Source organism: Euphorbia lathyris, chromosome 9 (assembly GCF_963576675.1).
Source record: "Euphorbia lathyris chromosome 9, ddEupLath1.1, whole genome shotgun sequence".
Lineage (NCBI taxonomy): Eukaryota > Viridiplantae > Streptophyta > Magnoliopsida > Malpighiales > Euphorbiaceae > Euphorbia > Euphorbia lathyris.
Genome location: NC_088918.1, coordinates 63,107,609 through 63,127,046, shown reverse-complemented (window position 1 = coordinate 63,127,046; position 19,438 = coordinate 63,107,609). Strand labels below are relative to the sequence as shown.

The following is a 19,438-nucleotide window of genomic DNA, read 5'->3' as shown; positions in this document are numbered from 1 at the left end:
TAGGTACGAGTCGAGAAGGCTAGCTCCTTTCCGGAGAAAGGCTACTAGGCACCCCGACATCGCCCGGTTATGAACCACCGGCCTCCTACTCAGCGTGTTAGGCGATAACGGACTAATCGCATATTTCTTTAAGTTTAAAATTCATTTGAAACCTTTTCTTTCTCGCTTTGAAAACCGTTTTGAGCATGTCATTAAAAGCCATTTTAGTAAAGAATCACCCATTTTGCATAAATTTAAAATACATAGGAGAGAGAGGGGGAGAAGAAAGAATCGATTTATTCACAGTGTGATTTTATGCCTTAGTCTATACTAATTCTAAGCTAATCTCATTCCCCAAAAACGAGTTTATTTACATGGTTCGTACCTTAATCGCCGTTGGAACGATTTAGGTACGTTTCAAAAACCCCGTTAATTTACATGACATTGACTCGAAGTTGGAACGACTCGAGCGTTTGAAAACGTGAGATAAGAAGTTTTAACAAAAAACGTGGTTAAACATACAAGTCCATTTATTTTTGTACAAAATCATTTAGACAAGAAAACGATTCAAAACTCTATTATTTACAAAGAGAAAACGATTTTAATTACAAGGTTCGCTCAATCTGCCATTGGAACGGATTAAGGTTTCAACACGTGATGTTTTGGAAACGGTTTAAAAATGACAAAAAACGTTATTTACACTTTAGGAATATCTAGAAAAGCTTTTAATTTAAACAAACAACTTGAAATCTCTTTTTGTCTTTTATTTTTCCCTTTTTACTCAATTAGCCCTTACTTGAACATCATTACAATAATTAACAAATCAAGGCCAAATTTACCCAATTAAATATATTTAAAATATATACATATATACAAAAATAAAATAGAAATACGTATATATACGTAGTTTTATCTAAAAGTAAGGATATATCTATAGATAAAAATGAGTAAAAAATAATATATGATATAATAAAAAAAATGAGAAAGAATACTAAATATAATACATTTTTTATTCTAGTTAAAGCTATGTAAAAACAATGGGCAAAAATCCCAAAATAAGAGAATATCATTTATCCCAAAATGGTTTCACCTAATAATAGCTAATATAACCCAAACAACCCAAAAACTATATATATATATATATATATAGATATATATATATATATATATATATATATTACTTTATAACATTAAATTCGAACAAATTAAATTTCAACATGAAATAAATAACTATATAATACATAATTAATAGTTATAGGACTTAAAAATAATTTTTATAAACATATTACATAATTAAATACATATGTACACAAGTATAAATATCAAAAAGTTGAGAAAAGAGGGTTAAAATGGTGATTTTCGGATTCCAGCAGATTACCGACGGAAAATCCGCCGCTAATCTGCTGTTAGGACAGAAATGACAGAATATCAGAAACAGTCCCTATACTTTTTAGATTTATTCAAATGCTTTAGATTAGATCTATTCTATCATTTTGGACCTCCGAACTACCAAAATAGGATCATAATCTATAACGGAGACTCCTAAAATGACGTTTTATTTTTAAACGTTATTTAGAAATATTTTCAAAACTTATAATTACAACGTTTTTTAATCCCGAACTACCTTTGAGTGGGATCACGGTTCGTATTGGGATATTAAAACGAGGTTTTTTATTTCAAAAGCAAAACCAAAAGTTTGTTTAACACGAGACGAAAATTAAATAAATACGGAATAATAAATAAAACGTGATAAATAAATAATTAACTAAATAAATAAAACTTTAGAATAAATAACTAAAATGATAAATAAATAAATAAAGTAAATAAAACGAGTCTAGTCCTCGGATAATACCTCAAGATTGGTATTGACAGCTGAAGTCGGTTGATTCCACGAATCGTGATTTTTCGATGTTTTTGGTAAAATATTTAACTTTAGAAAATTTGGATTTTTTAGGAAAAAAATGTTTTTCCCAAAAAAAAATCACTTTCACTCTCTAAAAATTTTCTTAGAGTGAGAAGCTCTCCAAAAAGTCCCCTCCTCAAATGCATTGGGATCCGTGCCTTTTATAGGCACGGATCCCAAAAAAATTTGCGCGTAGCCCGAAGGGCGTCGGGCTACGACCAAAAATTTTGGGCCTACGCCCAAAATGGTTGGGCGGACGCCAAACATCAGTTGGGCGAACGCCCAACTTGGTTGGGCGTACGCCCAACCTCTGTTGGGCGTGCGCCCAACCAACGTTGGGCATCCGCCTGACGGATGTTGGGCGCATGCCCAACATAGGTTGGGCACGCGCGCCCTGCTGCCGCTGGGCGTGCGCCCCGCACTGCCGGGCGCGCGCCGGCTGCCGCTAGGCGCTCGCCCAACGCCGCTAAGCACCCGCGAGCCGTCCACTCGACGACCGCAACCCCTACAGATCCTCTCGTGATTATTATTATTATTTTTGTTTTAAATTATCGGAACCGACCGCTTCAACCGTCTTGTTATGGGTTTTCATCACAGGTCCTCCGACTCGGTGTCTACAACGTGTTTAATATTACTACGAGTATAAGTATTAATAGATGATTTGTCTAATGAATAATCTAGTAAAAAAAATTGTACGTATAGGGTGTTACATTTATTGGTATCAGAGCAGGAATATGACCGTAGGGACATACATACGCATACATTGCATGACATACATATCAGTTGATTATAATATGATATTACAATCATATAGGTTAGAAGAAGTTGGAGAACAAAATAGAAATGAAAATAAAATGAGGAGAGAGGAACCAGTCAGATCACCTTCTGTAGTAGCACCAATTAATAATCCACTACTATCACCTGCACATTCTCATGCATCAAATGTACACTATCAAGCTCCTCCTCATAGGCTGATACAAGAACTAGTGGTTCCAAGAAAAAGGCGGTTCGATAAACTAAAAAAGCAGGGTGCTGAAGAATTTACTGGTACCACAGATCCTACACAAGTAGAAGAGATTTGAAAGGGTTTTCAATTTGATGAAGTGCACTCCTGAAGAAATGTAACGACCCATCCCACGGACCGTGACCGGCACTAGGGAACGGGTAAGCTCAAGCTACCGGAACCCGTAGCAAGCCTTAATATAATATATGATCAACCTTACCAATAGCCTTAATATAATTTAATATTGAAACCTTCAAAAAGAAACACACAACAGAATCCTCAAACTGGTACTGCGGTCTAGAGTATAAACTTTAACATAGTTCTTAAATATCCATGCATAACAAGATAGATGTGCTGCCCAGAGAAAGGTTGTGGGCTGCAACAGACTTCTAGTCACCTGAAAAATTAAAGGAGTCAAACCTCCCATAGTGAATTAATTATATGCAATGCATGAGTAATTTAACATTTATGTCACACACAATAATAATAATCATAATATATAATATAAGTGATCACACAATATGCCTTTCATAAAATTGTCTTATAAATAAATAGATAGGTGGTTTAATACGTGTGTTGGACCCTAAACCTCAATACCCAATCTAATAATCCATCAATAATCAGCATTTCACTCATATCCAATAACTGGGGGACCGAGAATAACTCAACCGATTCCGTACCCAGCCTCACTTAAATCCAAAATCCACATATCATATAGCCCGACAATATCTCAACCGAGCTTATCCATATATCACAACATTCATAATATTAGTATCATCAATATCCAATAACCCGATAGTACCTGTGCGCATAAGGTCCTGATGCCGCTCACTAGGAAGCATGTCCACAACACGTATTTATCCACAAATAATTACATATAAATTATTATAAACAATAAGACACTTTTATAAGTAAAAATAATACTTTACTTGAAACATCATGAAATCATTTATTATGAATGCAAATGCTAAATTAAAAATGCATAACATATAATTAACTCACAAATTGCTCCTAGCTAACTGTCCTAGTTTTCAGGTACTGCTCCTCCTCCTACCGTCTGAGTATCTAAAAGAGATAATATTGTTTTTAGAATTTATATATGTTTAGGGAAATATTAAAATTTATTTTGTCCCGTTTTACAGACTATCTTTCGAAACTTCGGCAGAGTCTCCCCTATAAAACGAACATCATCCTAGTTGATAACATTGAGATATTAAGTTATCATTGGTGCGGTGAAGGTGGAAACCTTAATCTAAGAGAGGAGATGGTGACAGATCCAAGGAGGACCCAAAGAATAAAGGAAAGGGTACCATCAATGTCATAGCAGGCGGACCTGGGTACCAGCCAACGTTGAAAAAGGCAAGGACTACCGCCCTTGATAGGACGTCATTAAATCGCCCCTTTTCAGATGCAGGTCCTGAGATACCACCCCATGCGGATGCACTGGTCGTCACAATGATGGTTGAAGGCTGGGAGATGAAAAGGGTAATGATTGATACTGGAAGTTCATGCAATGTCATTACCCGAGGAGCTTTCACCAAACTCAGGATTGATCCTGTTCAAGTAGAGCCAACCGTGGTCGATATCTTTAGAGCTTTTCACAAACCCTCAAAAAGGAAGTCCGAATCTTATCTCACGTTCGCCAAGTTCGGAGTTTATTCGCCCTTTAGCGAAAAAATGTCTAATGTTCATTGCTGGGATGAGAAATTCTTCTACGTGAAGATAAAGGATGGCGAACCATTGGGTTTTCCTTCAGTCTGGAATCCCAGGCCGCTACATATGGCGGGCGACATGCGAATTTTAACGAACAGTGATGAGGAGGTGGCGGAGCTCATGAAGCAGATCAAGGCGGATGCATGGACTTATGCAGATGCCTTAGCTTTCATGATGAGTGATATCCCCTTGATTCGCCGGGAAGGGGATCGATTTATTTACTCAAAGATTGCGCAATTTGACCAAGGTACCCTTCATTTCTTCGTGAACTTTGATTACTTTAATGTTTTCTTTGGCAGGGGTGTATCTAAGGCCAATCACGCTCTTGCAGAGACGCGCAGGAAGTTTTTGGAGGCTGAAGCACGCAAGAAAGGTCAAGCGGTGAATCCTCAACCTGATACTAGTAAACGTCCTGCAGAGACGGTGGTTGAGCCGCCACTAAAAAGGAGTTAGCCCAAATCCTGACAAAGTTAAGGCAGTTCTGGAAATGCAAGCACCGCGGAATATCAGAGAAGTACAACGCCTTAACGGGCGTATCATAACATTGGGCAGGTTTATCTCTTGTTCAGCTCGCAGATGCCAGCCCTTTTACGAAGTCATCAAGAAGCAAAAGGCATTCGAGTGGAATGAGGATTGTGAAAGAGCCTTCGAAGGAATCAAGCGGTTCCTCACGGAGCCACCCATGATGAGTCGACCTTTGAAGGGAGAAGACCTCTACATGTATGTATCGGTTACGGACAAAGCCGTATGCACGGTCATGATACGAGAGGAGGATGGTCAGCAGTTTTCGATTTACTACGTGAGCAAGGTTTTGAAAGACGCCGAAACCAGGTATTCAAAGCTTGATAAAATGGCGTTGGCTGTTGTAACCACGACAATCTGCCTTAGGCCATATTTTCAGGCGCATACTGTAGTGGTTCGAACAAATATACCAATGAGAATGGTGTTGCAGAAACCAGACACTTCGGGAAGGTTGATGGAATGGGCAATTCGCCTGGGCGAATTCGATGTGAGGTATGAAAGCAGGTCATCTTTAAAGAGTCAGGTCCTGGCGGACTTCGTGAATGAATTCACTGACGAAGGGATAGATCATCCTAAGCCTCCGATAAAGGAATGGTCAATGTACACCGATGGAGCTGGTGCAGGCGTTGTGATCAAGGGTCCCCAATACATAAAATTGCGATACGCAGCAAAATTAAATTTCCATGCCACTAATAATGCTGCTGAATATGAAGCTCTGATATTGGGATTACGCCTACTCCAAGAAATCACTCTGGAGCGGATCGTGATCTATAGCGACTCTAAACTAATGGTCAACCAAGTAATCAAGAATTACGAGGTGAAAGACGAGGTTCTGGCCAAATACGTAGCGGAAGTCAAAAAGTTGCTGGATCACCTTGAAGCTAAGGAAACTAAATGGGAGCTAATTCACGTACCAAGGGAGTCTAACACAGAGGCTGATCATTTGGCCAAAATGGCCTCTTGTGAGGAGAACTGGGCGGATCCGGATTGTCCCTTCGAAGTTAAAATAGCTCCAGCATTTGCCTTAGAGGAAATATCCCTACTCACAACAGTAGAAGATGATTGGAGATCGGTCATCCGCCAATATCTGCTAAATGGAACCTTACCTGAAGACAAAGAAGAGGCACGACGGATAGTCAGGAGAGCGGCTTATTTCTCCTTGATCAATGACGGCCTTTATAGAAAGTCCTTTAGTCATCCTTGGTTGAAGTGCATTCTACCGGAAGAAGGACAATAGATCCTCAAAGAGCTACATGAGGGATCATGTGGGGCACATGAAGCATCCGCCACCATCTTGAAAAAATCCAGGTTAGCAGGTTTCTACTGGCCCACGGCTGAATTGGATGCACAAAAATTGGTAGAATCTTGTCACAATTATCAGATTCATGCGAATGAATCACATACTACCAAACACATTCAGAGGCCAATCATAGAAGGACGTCCATTCGCCCTCTGGGGAATAGATATTGTCGGCCCATTTCCCCCGACTCGCCGGTAGAGAAGGTACGTGGTAGTGGCAGTGGACCATTTCACTAAATGGGTAGAAGCCGAAGTTGTTTCCTCCATTACTGCAGAACGAATGGTGGAATTCGTCAAAGACAACATCGTAGAAAGATACGGTGTTCCACATACCATCATCACCGATAATGGAACACAGTTCAACTGTGGCGAATTCAAGGCTTTCTGTGAGGGGTTGGGCATCCTGAACAGATTCGCCTCCGTTTATTATCCCCAGTCCAATGGAATGACTGAAGTTACCAATCGGACGATCGTGCAGGGGATAAAGAAGAGATTGGGAGAGCATGATAAGAAGTGGGCGGATCAGCTAACAAGTGTTTTATGGGCTTATCGCACCACCCTGAGGACGGCTACGGGGGAAACACCATTCGCCCTTTCTCATGGCGTTGAAGCCGTTATTCCAGTCGAAATACAGGTCCCCAGTGACCGAGTGACCTTTTATTGTGAAGAGGACAACGACAAACGACTAAGGGAGCACCTAGATCAGATAGAAGATCGCAGGGATCAATCCTACGTGCGCATGGCGGCATACAAACAGCGGATTGCGGCTTACCATGATAAAAATGCCAAGCTTGTGGATCTAAATGTGGGAGATCTTATGCTTCGTAAAACTGATAAAGTCCAATCTCGAGAAGGCAAGGGCAAGTTAGGACTCAACTGGACGGGTCCATATCAGATAGTGGACAAGATTGGACCTGCTACGTTTAAAATACAGGACATGGAGGGCAATACACTACCACGCACATGGAACCTCCAAAATCTCCGCAAATACTTTGTCAGAAAATGAAGTGTATACACGGTCTTGAGTACTCTTTTTCCTTTAATAAGCTTTTTCCCATGTGGTTTTTCTTATTAAAGGTTTTAACGAGGCTCACTTATAAGACCTACTTGCTGTAATAAGGCATTTCTCCCATTAATAAACATCATTTGTTCTATTATCTATGTTCTTTTTATTGTTTACTGCAGCAATATCAATATTCCAGTCTTAAAAAGGGGGGGGCATCCAACGCTCTCCACATTTGCAATGTATCGCTATCTTAGAGATACGTCCTCGATGCCAAGAGGATCAATCTTATGGGCGGATCCGTCTCTAGGCGGATCCCAATCTCCAATAGAGTTAAAACGATCCTTGGACGCAAGGTCTTTACACTCTCTTATCCTTCCCAGAAAGGAATTCACAAGTCCTACGAGCGGATCATTTCACCTCAAAGATAGGTAGCAAATCGATCCCCTGGGCAGCTTTACTTCCTCTAGAAGGAATAGAACAGCTTCCAAACCTTCACAAAGGTTCATACAGTGGAGTATGGCTGGCCACCTACTCCAAATCCTAGATGTCTATATATTTCCTTACGCAAACGTAAAGGTAAAATAACATAGTTTCGATAAAGGATCAAAACAAATTGTACTTAAAGGATATTCACCTCAAAGTACGCCATGTAGTGATCCCCAAAGGGAAGTTGGCTGGCGGATCTCCATGGATCAGCTCCAGGAGATCCGCTGGCGGACCTATAAGGCGAATCTCTCCATTCGCCTCTATAACGGCTGGCCGCCGACTCGGCCACAAAAGATTATTAATGAGCTATTAATTAGCTAAACCGCCAGGTTAAGAATAACGTGTAACTGCCATTAATGAAGCATTAATGGAGACTTTCTAGTTACCTGAAGGTTACAACTTCCCAGCTATATATAGCCCGATCCCCTAGGCTATCAAGGTATACATTCTCACAATTCTTGTCAATTCCGTTGGTTTCCTTGATCCATCTTACTGACTTTGGCATCGGAGTGTCCCCAGCCGATCCCAACAGCGCCTCACAGGGAAGGGCTCCGGTGAAGGATTTTTCCTCAAGTTATCACTAGTAATAACTAGGGTCAACCCTGCAATAAAATACACTTCTATATTTAAAAATATCCAAAGTCCAAACAGGGACTCCATAGACTGCAATTTATCAACCCGGTTGGACACCAATCATCCGACAGTTCCATAACTGTCAGTAATTCCAACACTTTACTCCCAAAATTACTTATCGTCAAATATCATATAAACATATATATATTTATAATTCATATTTATAATATCTATATCAACCAAATTAACTAACCAATAATCTTAAGAGCATAATTAATTAATTATGCTTAGTCCAATCTCCCTTCAACCTTTATTTTTAAAATTATATATTCTGAAGTTTATTTAAATAAGGATCCAAAAATCATTTTTAACCCAACTTAATTTATTTTCTTTAATTTCACCCAACTATATACTTTTGTAATTTATAGAGACTAAACGGTAAGGAATTTGACCAAAGTCCAAGAATTAATGTTGATCCAAATAATATTTAGAACATTCTAAAGCTAGCCAAATAATTTTTCTACACTTATTTCGTATATCACCGGAAAATATCACCGGTGTTCGGGATCCGCCTATCGGAAAAATTAAAGTTGATTGTTTTGAGAAATTAATTATACCAATTTGTTCTTTATGATTCTAGGAGTCTAGAATCACTCTCAAAACACTCAAAATCGACCGGAAAATTAAACATTGGTTAGATTTCTTACTTTTTCCAGTGTAGCTCCGATTACCCCTCAAAACTCCTTGCATGCATCAAAATCTAGTGTATCCATAGGTAAATCGACCCACTGAGTCCATTTTTGGTGTTAGAATTGCAAAATAATGAACATATGACCGAGAAATAGAGAAAATAGCAAAAGTGACGAATTTTCTCTCTCTAAACGATTTTTAAAAACTCAAAATCTCTCAATAAAACTTACATGCACTTGTAGCTGGAGTTGAGAGCTTCGTTTCGGTATAAAAATCGTGAAGAACGGTGAAGAAATGAGGGAGAATGAGGTATGTGAAGATTGTAGAATGGAAATAATGCTTTGAATGTGGAGGTTGAAGATGATCGGCGTGATAGCTGATCTTTATTCACTAAAAATTGGCCAAATTTCCATATTGACCCTATATTTATAATATCTTTTAAAAATTTCTCAAAAGTAATTATACTTTAACTTTAACTCCTTCTAACTAATTCATTTTAGCAATTAGCTTATATATATATAATTTGGGGTATTACAATTCTTCCCTCCTTAAAGAAATTCGTCCTCGAATTTAAAGTTAAAGGACTAATCTCATGTTTGAAATAGATCAGGATAATTATTCTTCATCTGCAATTCGGATTCCCAAGTGCACTATTCCATGGAATGATTACTCCATAACACCTTCACCATTGGGAAGACTTTTGATCGAAGTTGGCGAACTTGACGATCCACTATTGCCACTGGTTGCTCCTAATAAGATAAATCTTCACTAACTTCTATCGCTTGAGGATGAAGAACATGAGAAGGATCAGGAACATATTTCCTTAACATTGGTATATGGAACACTGGATGAACCTGTGATAAGTTAGGAGGCAATGCTAATTGATATGCAACTTCACCTATTCTCTTCAAAATCTCAAATGGTCCGATGTATCTAGGTGTCAACTTCCCTTTCTTTCCAAATCTCATGATTCCTTTCATTAGTGACACTTTGATAAAAACATAGTCCCCTTCCATGAATACCACGTCCTTCCTCTTTGGATCCACATAGCTTTTCTTCCTACTAAAGGCAGTTTGCAATCTTTGACAAATGATAGGGACCTTTTCAGAAGTTATTTGTATTATCTTGGGACCAGTGAGCTTCCTTTCACCAACTTCTTCCCAACATAAAGGAGATCTACACTTTCTACCATATAATGCTTCATAAGGAGCTATTTGAATGCTTGAGTGGTAGCTATTATTATATGCAAATTCAATGAGAGGCAAATATGTATCCCAATGACTACTAAAGTCCAATACACACATTCTCAACATGTCTTCCAGCATTTGGATTGTTCTTTCAGATTGACCATCTGTCTGCGGATGAAAAGCTGTGCTAAATTTTAACCTAGTGCCCAAAGCACTTTGGAGTTTTTCCCAAAACTTTGAAGTAAATATCGAGCCTCTATCTGACACAATAGACACTGGTACTCCATGTAGGCAAACAATTTTATCCACGTACAACTGTGCCAATTTTGCCACTGAATATGTTGTTTTTACTGGAAGAAAATGCGCTGACTTGGTTAATCTATCAACTATGACCCAAATAGAATTATATCCGGTTAAAGCACGGGGTAATCCAACTAAAAAATCCATGATTACTCGCTCCCATTTCCATTCTGGAATAGGTAACTGTTGTAATAATCCTGAAGGCTTCTGATGTTCGAGTTTCACTTGTTGACAAGTCAAACATCGAGATACAAACTCTGCCACATCTCGCTTCATACCATTCCACCAATACAGCTTCTTAAGATCTTGATACATCTTTGTAGAGCTTGGATGCACATTATAAGCTGCCAAGTGTGCTTCTTCCATGATCTCTTTCCTCAAATCATCTACATTGGGAACACAAAATCGGTCTCCATATCGTAGACATCCACCATCGTCAATTCTAAAATCTCGAGCCTCACCATCATTCAATTCATCTACAATCTTACACAACTGAGGATCTCTTGATTGAGATGCCTTGATTCTATCAAGTAATACCGATCTAACCTTAAAGTGAGCTAAGAATGTGCCATGATGATTCAACTCTAGTTGCACTCCAGAATCATACAGTTCTTTAATCAAAGGCTTTCTTTCTGAACTAATATGAGCTAAACTTCCTGAAGATTTCCTACTTAGAGCATCTGCCACGACATTAGCTTTACCAGGATGATATAAAATGGCACAATCATAATCTTTCAAAAGTTCTATCCAACGTCTCTGCCTTAAATTCAAATCCCCTTGCTGGAATATGTATTTAAGACTCTTGTGATCAGTGTAAATTTCATAAGCTTCTCCATATAGATAGTGTCTCCAGATCTTTAGTGCAAATACTATTGCTGCTATCTCTAAGTCGTGAGTTGGATAATTTTGTTCATGTTTCTTTAATTGTCTCGAAGCATAAGCTATAACCCTACCATAGTGCATCAAAACATAGCCTAAGCCAACTCTAGAAGCATCACAATATACAGTGAATCCTCCTGATCCAGATGGTAGAGTGATTACCGGTGCTGAAGTCAAGCATTCCTTTAGCTTTTGAAAACTGTTCTCACATGCTTCTAACTATACAAAAGGAATATTTTTCTGAGTTAGCCGAGTTAAAGGTGCAGCTATCTTGGAAAAATCTTGAACAAATCTCCTATGTTAGCCAACCAAACTTAGAAAACTATGAATTTCTATCACTGTAGTGGGTCTCTTCCAATTGGTGATTGTTTCTACCTTTTTAAGATCTATTTGAATTCCATCTTTGGACATTACATGTCTTAAAAAAGCCACACTTTCCATCCAAAACTCTTATTTAGAGAACTTAGCATAAAGTTGATGTTCTCTCAAAGCATGTAATACCATTCTCAAATGGTTGGCGTTTTCCACCTCGTTCTGTGAATATATCAAGATATCATCAACGAACACAGTCACAAGACGGTCTAAGAATGGTCTACACACTCTATTCATTAGGTCCATAAAGGCTGCTGGTGCATTGGTTAAGCCAAACGACATTACCAAAACTTCATAATGGCCCTATCGTGTTCTGATAGTTGTCTTGGGTATATCTTCGCTCCTGATTCTCAACTGATGATACCCAGACTGCAAATCAATTTTAGAGAAGTGACACGCACCTTGCAACTGATCAAATAAATCATCAATTCGAGGAAGAGGGTATTTATTACGGATTGTCACCTTATTCAACTGTCTATAATCAATACAACGCTGAAACGATCCATCTTTCTTCTTAACGAACAACACATGAACACCCAAATGAGACACGCTAGGTCGAATGAAGCCTTTATTAATTAAATCTCACAACTGTTCCTTCAACTCCTTTAATTTTGCTGGCGGCATTCTGTAAGGTGGCATATATATTGGGGTAGTACTAGGAACTAAGTCAATACAAAACTCAATTTCTCTTTCAGGAGGTAACCCTGGTAATTCCTCAAGAAAAACATATGGGAATTCATTAGCAAAAGCAATATTCTCTACTTTACCTTAATATACCATTGTATCATTAACGAAGGCTAAATATCCTTGACACCCTTTATGCAATAACTTCCTATCTGTTATGGGTGATATTAAAATTGATGAAGAAACAACTCTAACAACATTTCAATTTGAATTATATCTCTCTCGGTATGATCAAACTCACCACTTTTCCACAACAATCTAAAATGGCAAAATGTTGAGATAAACAATCCATTCCCACGATGACATTAGAATCAATCACATCCAACAGAATCAAATCCACATATAGATCTCTTCCTTCTACTACAATAGGATAAGAAGAGGGCACAAGATTGGTTTTTCATGACTTACTAGTGGAGTATAGTTAAGATAAGGAGTACCTTAACTTTTGTGGAGTTAAATTATTCTTATAGGAAACCAAGGAGCAATAAAAGAATGGGTAACACCAGTATCCAAACATATTGTAGCATCCTCCGAAACATTTCAAGTCTCATTATCTTGTGGAGTAAGAGTGAATTACACTATAGTTTGTCCCTGTTCAAACTACAAATTTCTGCCAACTGTCAGGTCTCTACAAACAAAACGACTTGGTTGACTTAGAAGCATCCCACACAATTTCTGAAACTGATGATGTAGAAAGATTCCCAATTTGAATAAAAAGTTTTGTCTTAATGCACTGGATGAAGACCTCTAAAAAAATGAGGTTATTTGATTTTTTTTTTCTAGCATATGCCCACACTGCTTACGAATATCTACTAGTTGTAACATAATAAGGACCATGATAATTTATGCCATCGATATTATTATCTTTTTCTGATGGTTGCAAAGTTTTTTTTACGAAGTCTTCATTAAATATTTTCTTAAATTTAACCCACATTATAATTTCCATTTAAGTGTAAATATTATCTTTGAACCATGCTCGTACATCACTCTTCAAATGGTATTCTACCATATAGATGGTAAGATAGTCATTGCATTTTTTCTCTACTTAATTTAGTTAGTCTATAGGGTCATCTGTGACACCATCATACATAGTTTGTATCATTCTAAAAAACCTTTCAACTAACATGAGCCGCAATAACTTCCACCAATCTGTGATCAGCTTCTAAAAAAATTGTACAATTTGAGTTGAGGTGAATAGTTGTGTGTGTGGTATGAAGGTTAGTAGATGATCAATGGGGTTAGTAAGTTCTAGGTTCGTTAGAGACATGAAAGAAAACGAACCAAATTATGGATATAAGTGTCGCACATAGGAATTGAGGGCAAAATGAGATAAGCTTTAATGTAATGCATTGAAGTCACAATTCATAAGAAGATATAATAGTAGTTTGGCAGGCCGAAGTTTGAGAAGAAATATAATATTGATAAAACATATAAAGGACAATGCAAAAGAATTGATTGAATTTTAAATCGCTTCCATTTCTAAAGAAAATTATTTCTTCTTATCGAACTCTTTGGTTCAAATGAGGTTCCACTTAATTATTCCTCTAGTTCGTTTGCAACCTCTAAATTTGCCTCTTCTTCTCATGAGAGGTAGTTAGGGTAATAAATCATTACACTTTTTGCGAACAAAATCTCATAATCTAAATCACTATAATTGCTTGATTTACTAATTAAGTTTAAACTATTTTAGGTCTTGATTGCCTTATTCTGTAAACAAATAAAAGGTATTTGCAAATAATAAGACTCTTACGGTACGCTGGATCTAACTAAAAGAAGACTGTCAAACACGGATTCACAACCCTAATTCCGCAGTAACCAGAACTTCGATTACCCTAGGTTCAGAATTTCTAACATAGGCTCTGATACCAACTTTGTCACGACCCATCCCATGGACCGTGACCGGCGCTAGGGAACGGGTAAGCTCAAGCTACCGGAACCCGTAGCAAGCCTTAATATAATATATGATCAACCTTACCAATAGCCTTAATATAATTTAATATTGAAACCTTCAAAAAGAAACACACAGCAGAATCCTCAAACTGGTACTGCGGTCTAGAGTATAAACTTTAACATAGTTCTTAAATATCCATGCATAACAAGATAGATGTGCTGCCCAGAGAAAGGTTGTGGGCTGCAACAGACTTCTAGTCACCTGAAAAATTAAAGGAGTCAAACCTCCCATAGTGAATTAATTATATGCAATGCATGAGTAATTTAACATTTATGTCACACACAATAATAATAATCATAATATATAATATAAGTGATCACACAATATGCCTTTCATAAAATTGTCTTATAAATAAATAGATAGGTGGTTTAATACGTGTGTTGGACCCTAAACCTCAATACCCAATCTAATAATCCATCAATAATCAGCATTTCACTCATATCCAATAACTGGGGGACCGAGAATAACTCAACCGACCACACGCCCAGTTAGCTGGAGGACCGAGAATAACTCAACCGATTCCGTACCCAGCCTCACTTAAATCCAAAATCCACATATCATATAGCCCGAGAATATCTCAACCGAGCTTATCCATATATCACAACATTCACAATATTAGTATCATCAATATCCAATAACCCGATAGTACCTGTGCGTACAAGGTCCTGATGCCGCTCACCAGGAAGCATGTCCACAACACGTATTTATCCACAAATAATTACGTATAAATTATTATAAACAATAAAACACTTTTATAAGTAAAAATAATACTTTACTTGAAACATCATGAAATCATTTATTATGAATGCAAATGCTAAATTAAAAATGCATAACATATAATTAACTCACAAATTGCTCATAGCTGACTGTCCTAGTTTTCAGGTACTACTCCTCCTCCTACCGTCTGAGTATCTAAAAGAGATAATATTGTTTTTAGAATTTATATATGTTTAGGGAAATATTAAAATTTATTTTGTCCCGTTTTACAAACTATCTTCCGAAAATTCGGCAGAGTCTCCCCTATAAAACGAACATCCTCCTAGTAATAACTAAGGTCAACCCTGCAATAAAATAAACTTCTATATTTAAAAATATCCAAAGTCCAAACAGGGACTCCATAGACTGCAATTTATCAACCCGATTGGACACCAATCATCCGACAGTTCCATAACTGTCAGTAATTCCAACACTTTACTTCCAAAATTACTTATCGTCAAATATCATATAAACATATATATATATATATATATATATATATATATATTTATAATTCATATTTATAATATCTATATCAACCAAATTAACTAACCAATAATCTTAAGAGCATAATTAATTAATTATGCTTAGTCCAATCCCCCTTCAACCTTTATTTTTAAAATTATATATTCTGAAGTTAATTTTAATAAGGATCCAAAAATCATTTTTAACCCAACTTAATTTATTTTCTTTAATTTCACCCAACTATATACTTTTGTAATTTATAGAGACTAAACGGTAATGAATTTGACCAAAGTCCAAGAATTAATGTTGATCCAAATAATATTTAGAACATTCTGAAGCTAACCAAATAATTTTTCTACACTTATTTCGTATATCACCGGAAAATATCACCGGTGTTCGGGATCCGCCTATCGGAAAAATTAAAGTTGATTGTTTTGAGAAATTAATTATACCAATTTGTTCTTTATGATTCTAGGAGTCTAGAATCACTCTCAAAACACTCAAAATCGACCGGAAAATTAAACATTGGTTAGATTTCTTACTTTTTCCAGTGTAGCTCCGATTACCCCTCAAAACTCCTTGCATGCATCAAAATCTAGTGTATCCATAGGTAAATCGACCCCCTGAGTCCATTTTTGGTGTTAGAATTGCAAAATAATGAACATATGACCGAGAAATAGAGAAAATAGCAAAAGTGACGAATTTTCTCTCTCTAAACGATTTTTAAAAACTCAAAATCTCTCAATAAAACTTACATGCACTTGTAGCTGGAGTTGAGAGCTTCGTTTCGGTATAAAAATCGTGAAGAACGGTGAAGAAATGAGGGAGAATGAGGTATGTGAAGATTGTAGAATGGAAATAATGCTTTGAATGTGGAGGTTGAAGATGATCGTCGTGATAGCTGATCTTTATTCACTAAAAATTGGCCAAATTTCCATATTGACCCTATATTTATAATATCTTTTAAAAATTGCCCAAAAGTAATTATACTTTAACTTTAACTCCTTCTAACTAATTCATTTTAGCAATTAGCTTATATATATAAAATTTGGGGTATTACAAGAAAAGTTTGATTATGGTGTATTTTTACTCCAGGGAGATGCATATGATTGGTGGGAAACTATTCCTAATAGCACAGTTCAGCCCCCTGTGTTGACATGGGATGACTTTGTTCGTGAGTTTCGTAATAATTATATGCCAGAGGTGTATGTAGATGACAAAAAGAGATGCATATGATTGGTGGGAAACTATTCCTAATAGCACAGTTCAGCCCCCTGTGTTGACATGGGATGACTTTGTTCGTGAGTTTCGTAATAATTATATGCCAGAGGTGTATGTAGATGACAAAAGGAGGGAATTTATGAATCTGAAACAGGAAAGAATGACTGTGGCTGAATATGAAGTCAAATTTAATCAACTGTCAGCTTATGTTCCTTCTTTGGTGGCTACGGAAAAAGACAAATGCAAGAAGTTTGAGGAAGGTTTGAAATATGAAATTCGAAGTAAAATTACAGCTTCTGATCTTGAAACCTATCAAAAACTAAAAGATGCAGCTATTAGAGGCGAAAGGTTGGAAAAAAAAGAATTGATTTCCAAACAAAAAGGGGTTATAATCATTCTAGTGTTGAGCAGAGTAACACGTTTGTCAAACGTCAAGCTAATTCAACTCTTTCATAGTCAAAAGCTAGAAGTGGATATTTTTCTAATCGAGGGGGAAGAATGAGTGCTCCATCTTATTCAAGACAGATTCAAAGGCAAAGCTCAGTATTGAAATCAGTTTGTAATATATGTGGAAGATATCATGAGGGAGAATGTAGGAAACTGACTGGGGGATATTTCTATTATGGTTCCTTAGATCATTTTCTACGTGATTATCCAAAAAAGGGAGTATCTGGCAGAGATGGTTCAGAGGCTACAGTACAAAATACAAGGGCGAGTTGGGTTGTTATGCCAGCAGGTAGAGGTAGAAGCAGAGGAGCGACAATGAGTACTGCTGGAGGCATTGGTAGATCTGAAGCTCAGGGTTCTAGACCACAAACTCAAGTTCGAGCATTTGCTTTCAATAGATAGGAAGCCATTGCTGCACCACAAGTTGTGACAGGTAAACTTTCGATTTGCAATCTAGAAGCTTATGCATTAATTGATTCTGGATCCTCTCATTCATTTATATCATCAAATTTGGCATCACATTTTCATATAGATTATGAATCATTGGGGTTTGATTTAAATGTGGGGACTCCATTAGGAGAGTTTGTGATAGTAAATCAGGTGTATCGAAATTGTTTGATTCAAATTGGCTCGGCAGAATTGAGTGTAGACTTGATATTGCTAAGTATTAGAGAATTTGATGTGATACTGGGTATGGATTAGTTCACAAAGCATCATTAAACTGTTAAATGTTTCACTAAAGAGGTTATTTTTAAGCCACCGGATCAACCAAAAGTTATCTTTCAAGGGGACCCTCAGTTTGTACCAACTTGTTTGATCTCTGCCATCCGTGCTTTCCGTTTAATCAAGGGTGGATGCCAAGCATATTTGGCGCATATCATCGATACCAAAGCAACAGATGTAGCACTTGAGAATATTCCCGTGGTAAATGAATTTCCAGATGTATTTCCTTCAGACTTGCCGGGTATACCTCCTAGTCGAGAAGCAGAGTTTACAATTGATTTGATTCTAAGAACTGCACCAATTTCTATCTCACCTTATAGAATGGCGCCAGTTGAATTAAAGGAGTTGAAAACACAATTACAAGAACTACTTGATAAGGGGTTTATCCGACCTAGTGTGTCCCCGTGGGGTGCTCCCGTTTTGTTTGTCAAGAAAAAAGATGACACAATGCGATTATGTATTGACTACAGACAGTTGAATCGGGCCACCGTGAAGAATAAATATCCTTTACCTCGAATAGATGAATTATTTGATCAATTGCAGGGAGCACATGTATTCTCAAAAATTGGCTTGAGATCGGGGTATCATCAACTCAAAATTTCAGAAACAGATGTTCCAAAGACGGCTTTCCGAACTCGGTATGGGCATTATGAATTTCTTATGATGCCGTTTAGGTTGACAAATGCACTAGAAGCTTTTATGGCATTAATGAATAAGGTATTTCAAAAGTACCTTGACAAGTTTGTTATTGTTTTCATTGATGACATACTTGTGTATTCAAAGAGAAAAGAGGAGCACAAACATCATTTAAAAATTGTGCTGCAGATATTGAGGGAAAAGTAGTTGTATGCAAAGTTTAGCAAATGTGAATTTTGGATGGATCATGTTTTATTTCTAGGAGATGTGATTTCAGGTCAGGGTATACAGGTAGATCCTAAGAAGATTGAAGCAGTAGTTAATTGGGAAGTGCGAAAGTCTATAATAGAAGTAAGAAGTTTTCTAGGGTTAGCTGGATACTATAGACGTTTTGTTGATGGATTTTCTCTTATTGCTGCTCCATTGACTAAACTATTACGAAAGAACATTTCATTTCAGTGGACAGACGCTTGTCAGCAAAGTTTTGAAGAGTTAAAGAGACGATTGACTTTTGCTCCAATTTTGACGATTCCTACTGGCATGGGAGGATTTGTGGTATATACTGATGTGTCTCATCAAGGTTTAGGGTGTGTTCTAATGCAACATGGTAAGGTAATTACATATGCATCGAGACAATTAAAAC

General features: G+C 37.2%; 2 long non-coding RNA genes across 2 annotated transcripts; both read right to left on the bottom strand.

Moving 5' to 3' along the window:
• Positions 1-3,267: 3,267 nt before the first annotated feature.
• Positions 3,268-9,458, bottom strand: LOC136205459 (uncharacterized). Its single transcript, XR_010675962.1, has 3 exons — positions 9,405-9,458; positions 9,192-9,272; positions 3,268-3,282 (listed from the first exon to the last, which is right to left on the bottom strand). It is a non-coding gene; the product is annotated as an uncharacterized lncRNA (long non-coding RNA).
• A 5,275-nt stretch (positions 9,459-14,733) lies between these two features.
• Positions 14,734-16,627, bottom strand: LOC136205740 (uncharacterized). Its single transcript, XR_010676061.1, has 3 exons — positions 16,524-16,627; positions 16,311-16,391; positions 14,734-14,748 (listed from the first exon to the last, which is right to left on the bottom strand). It is a non-coding gene; the product is annotated as an uncharacterized lncRNA (long non-coding RNA).
• Positions 16,628-19,438: the final 2,811 nt, after the last annotated feature.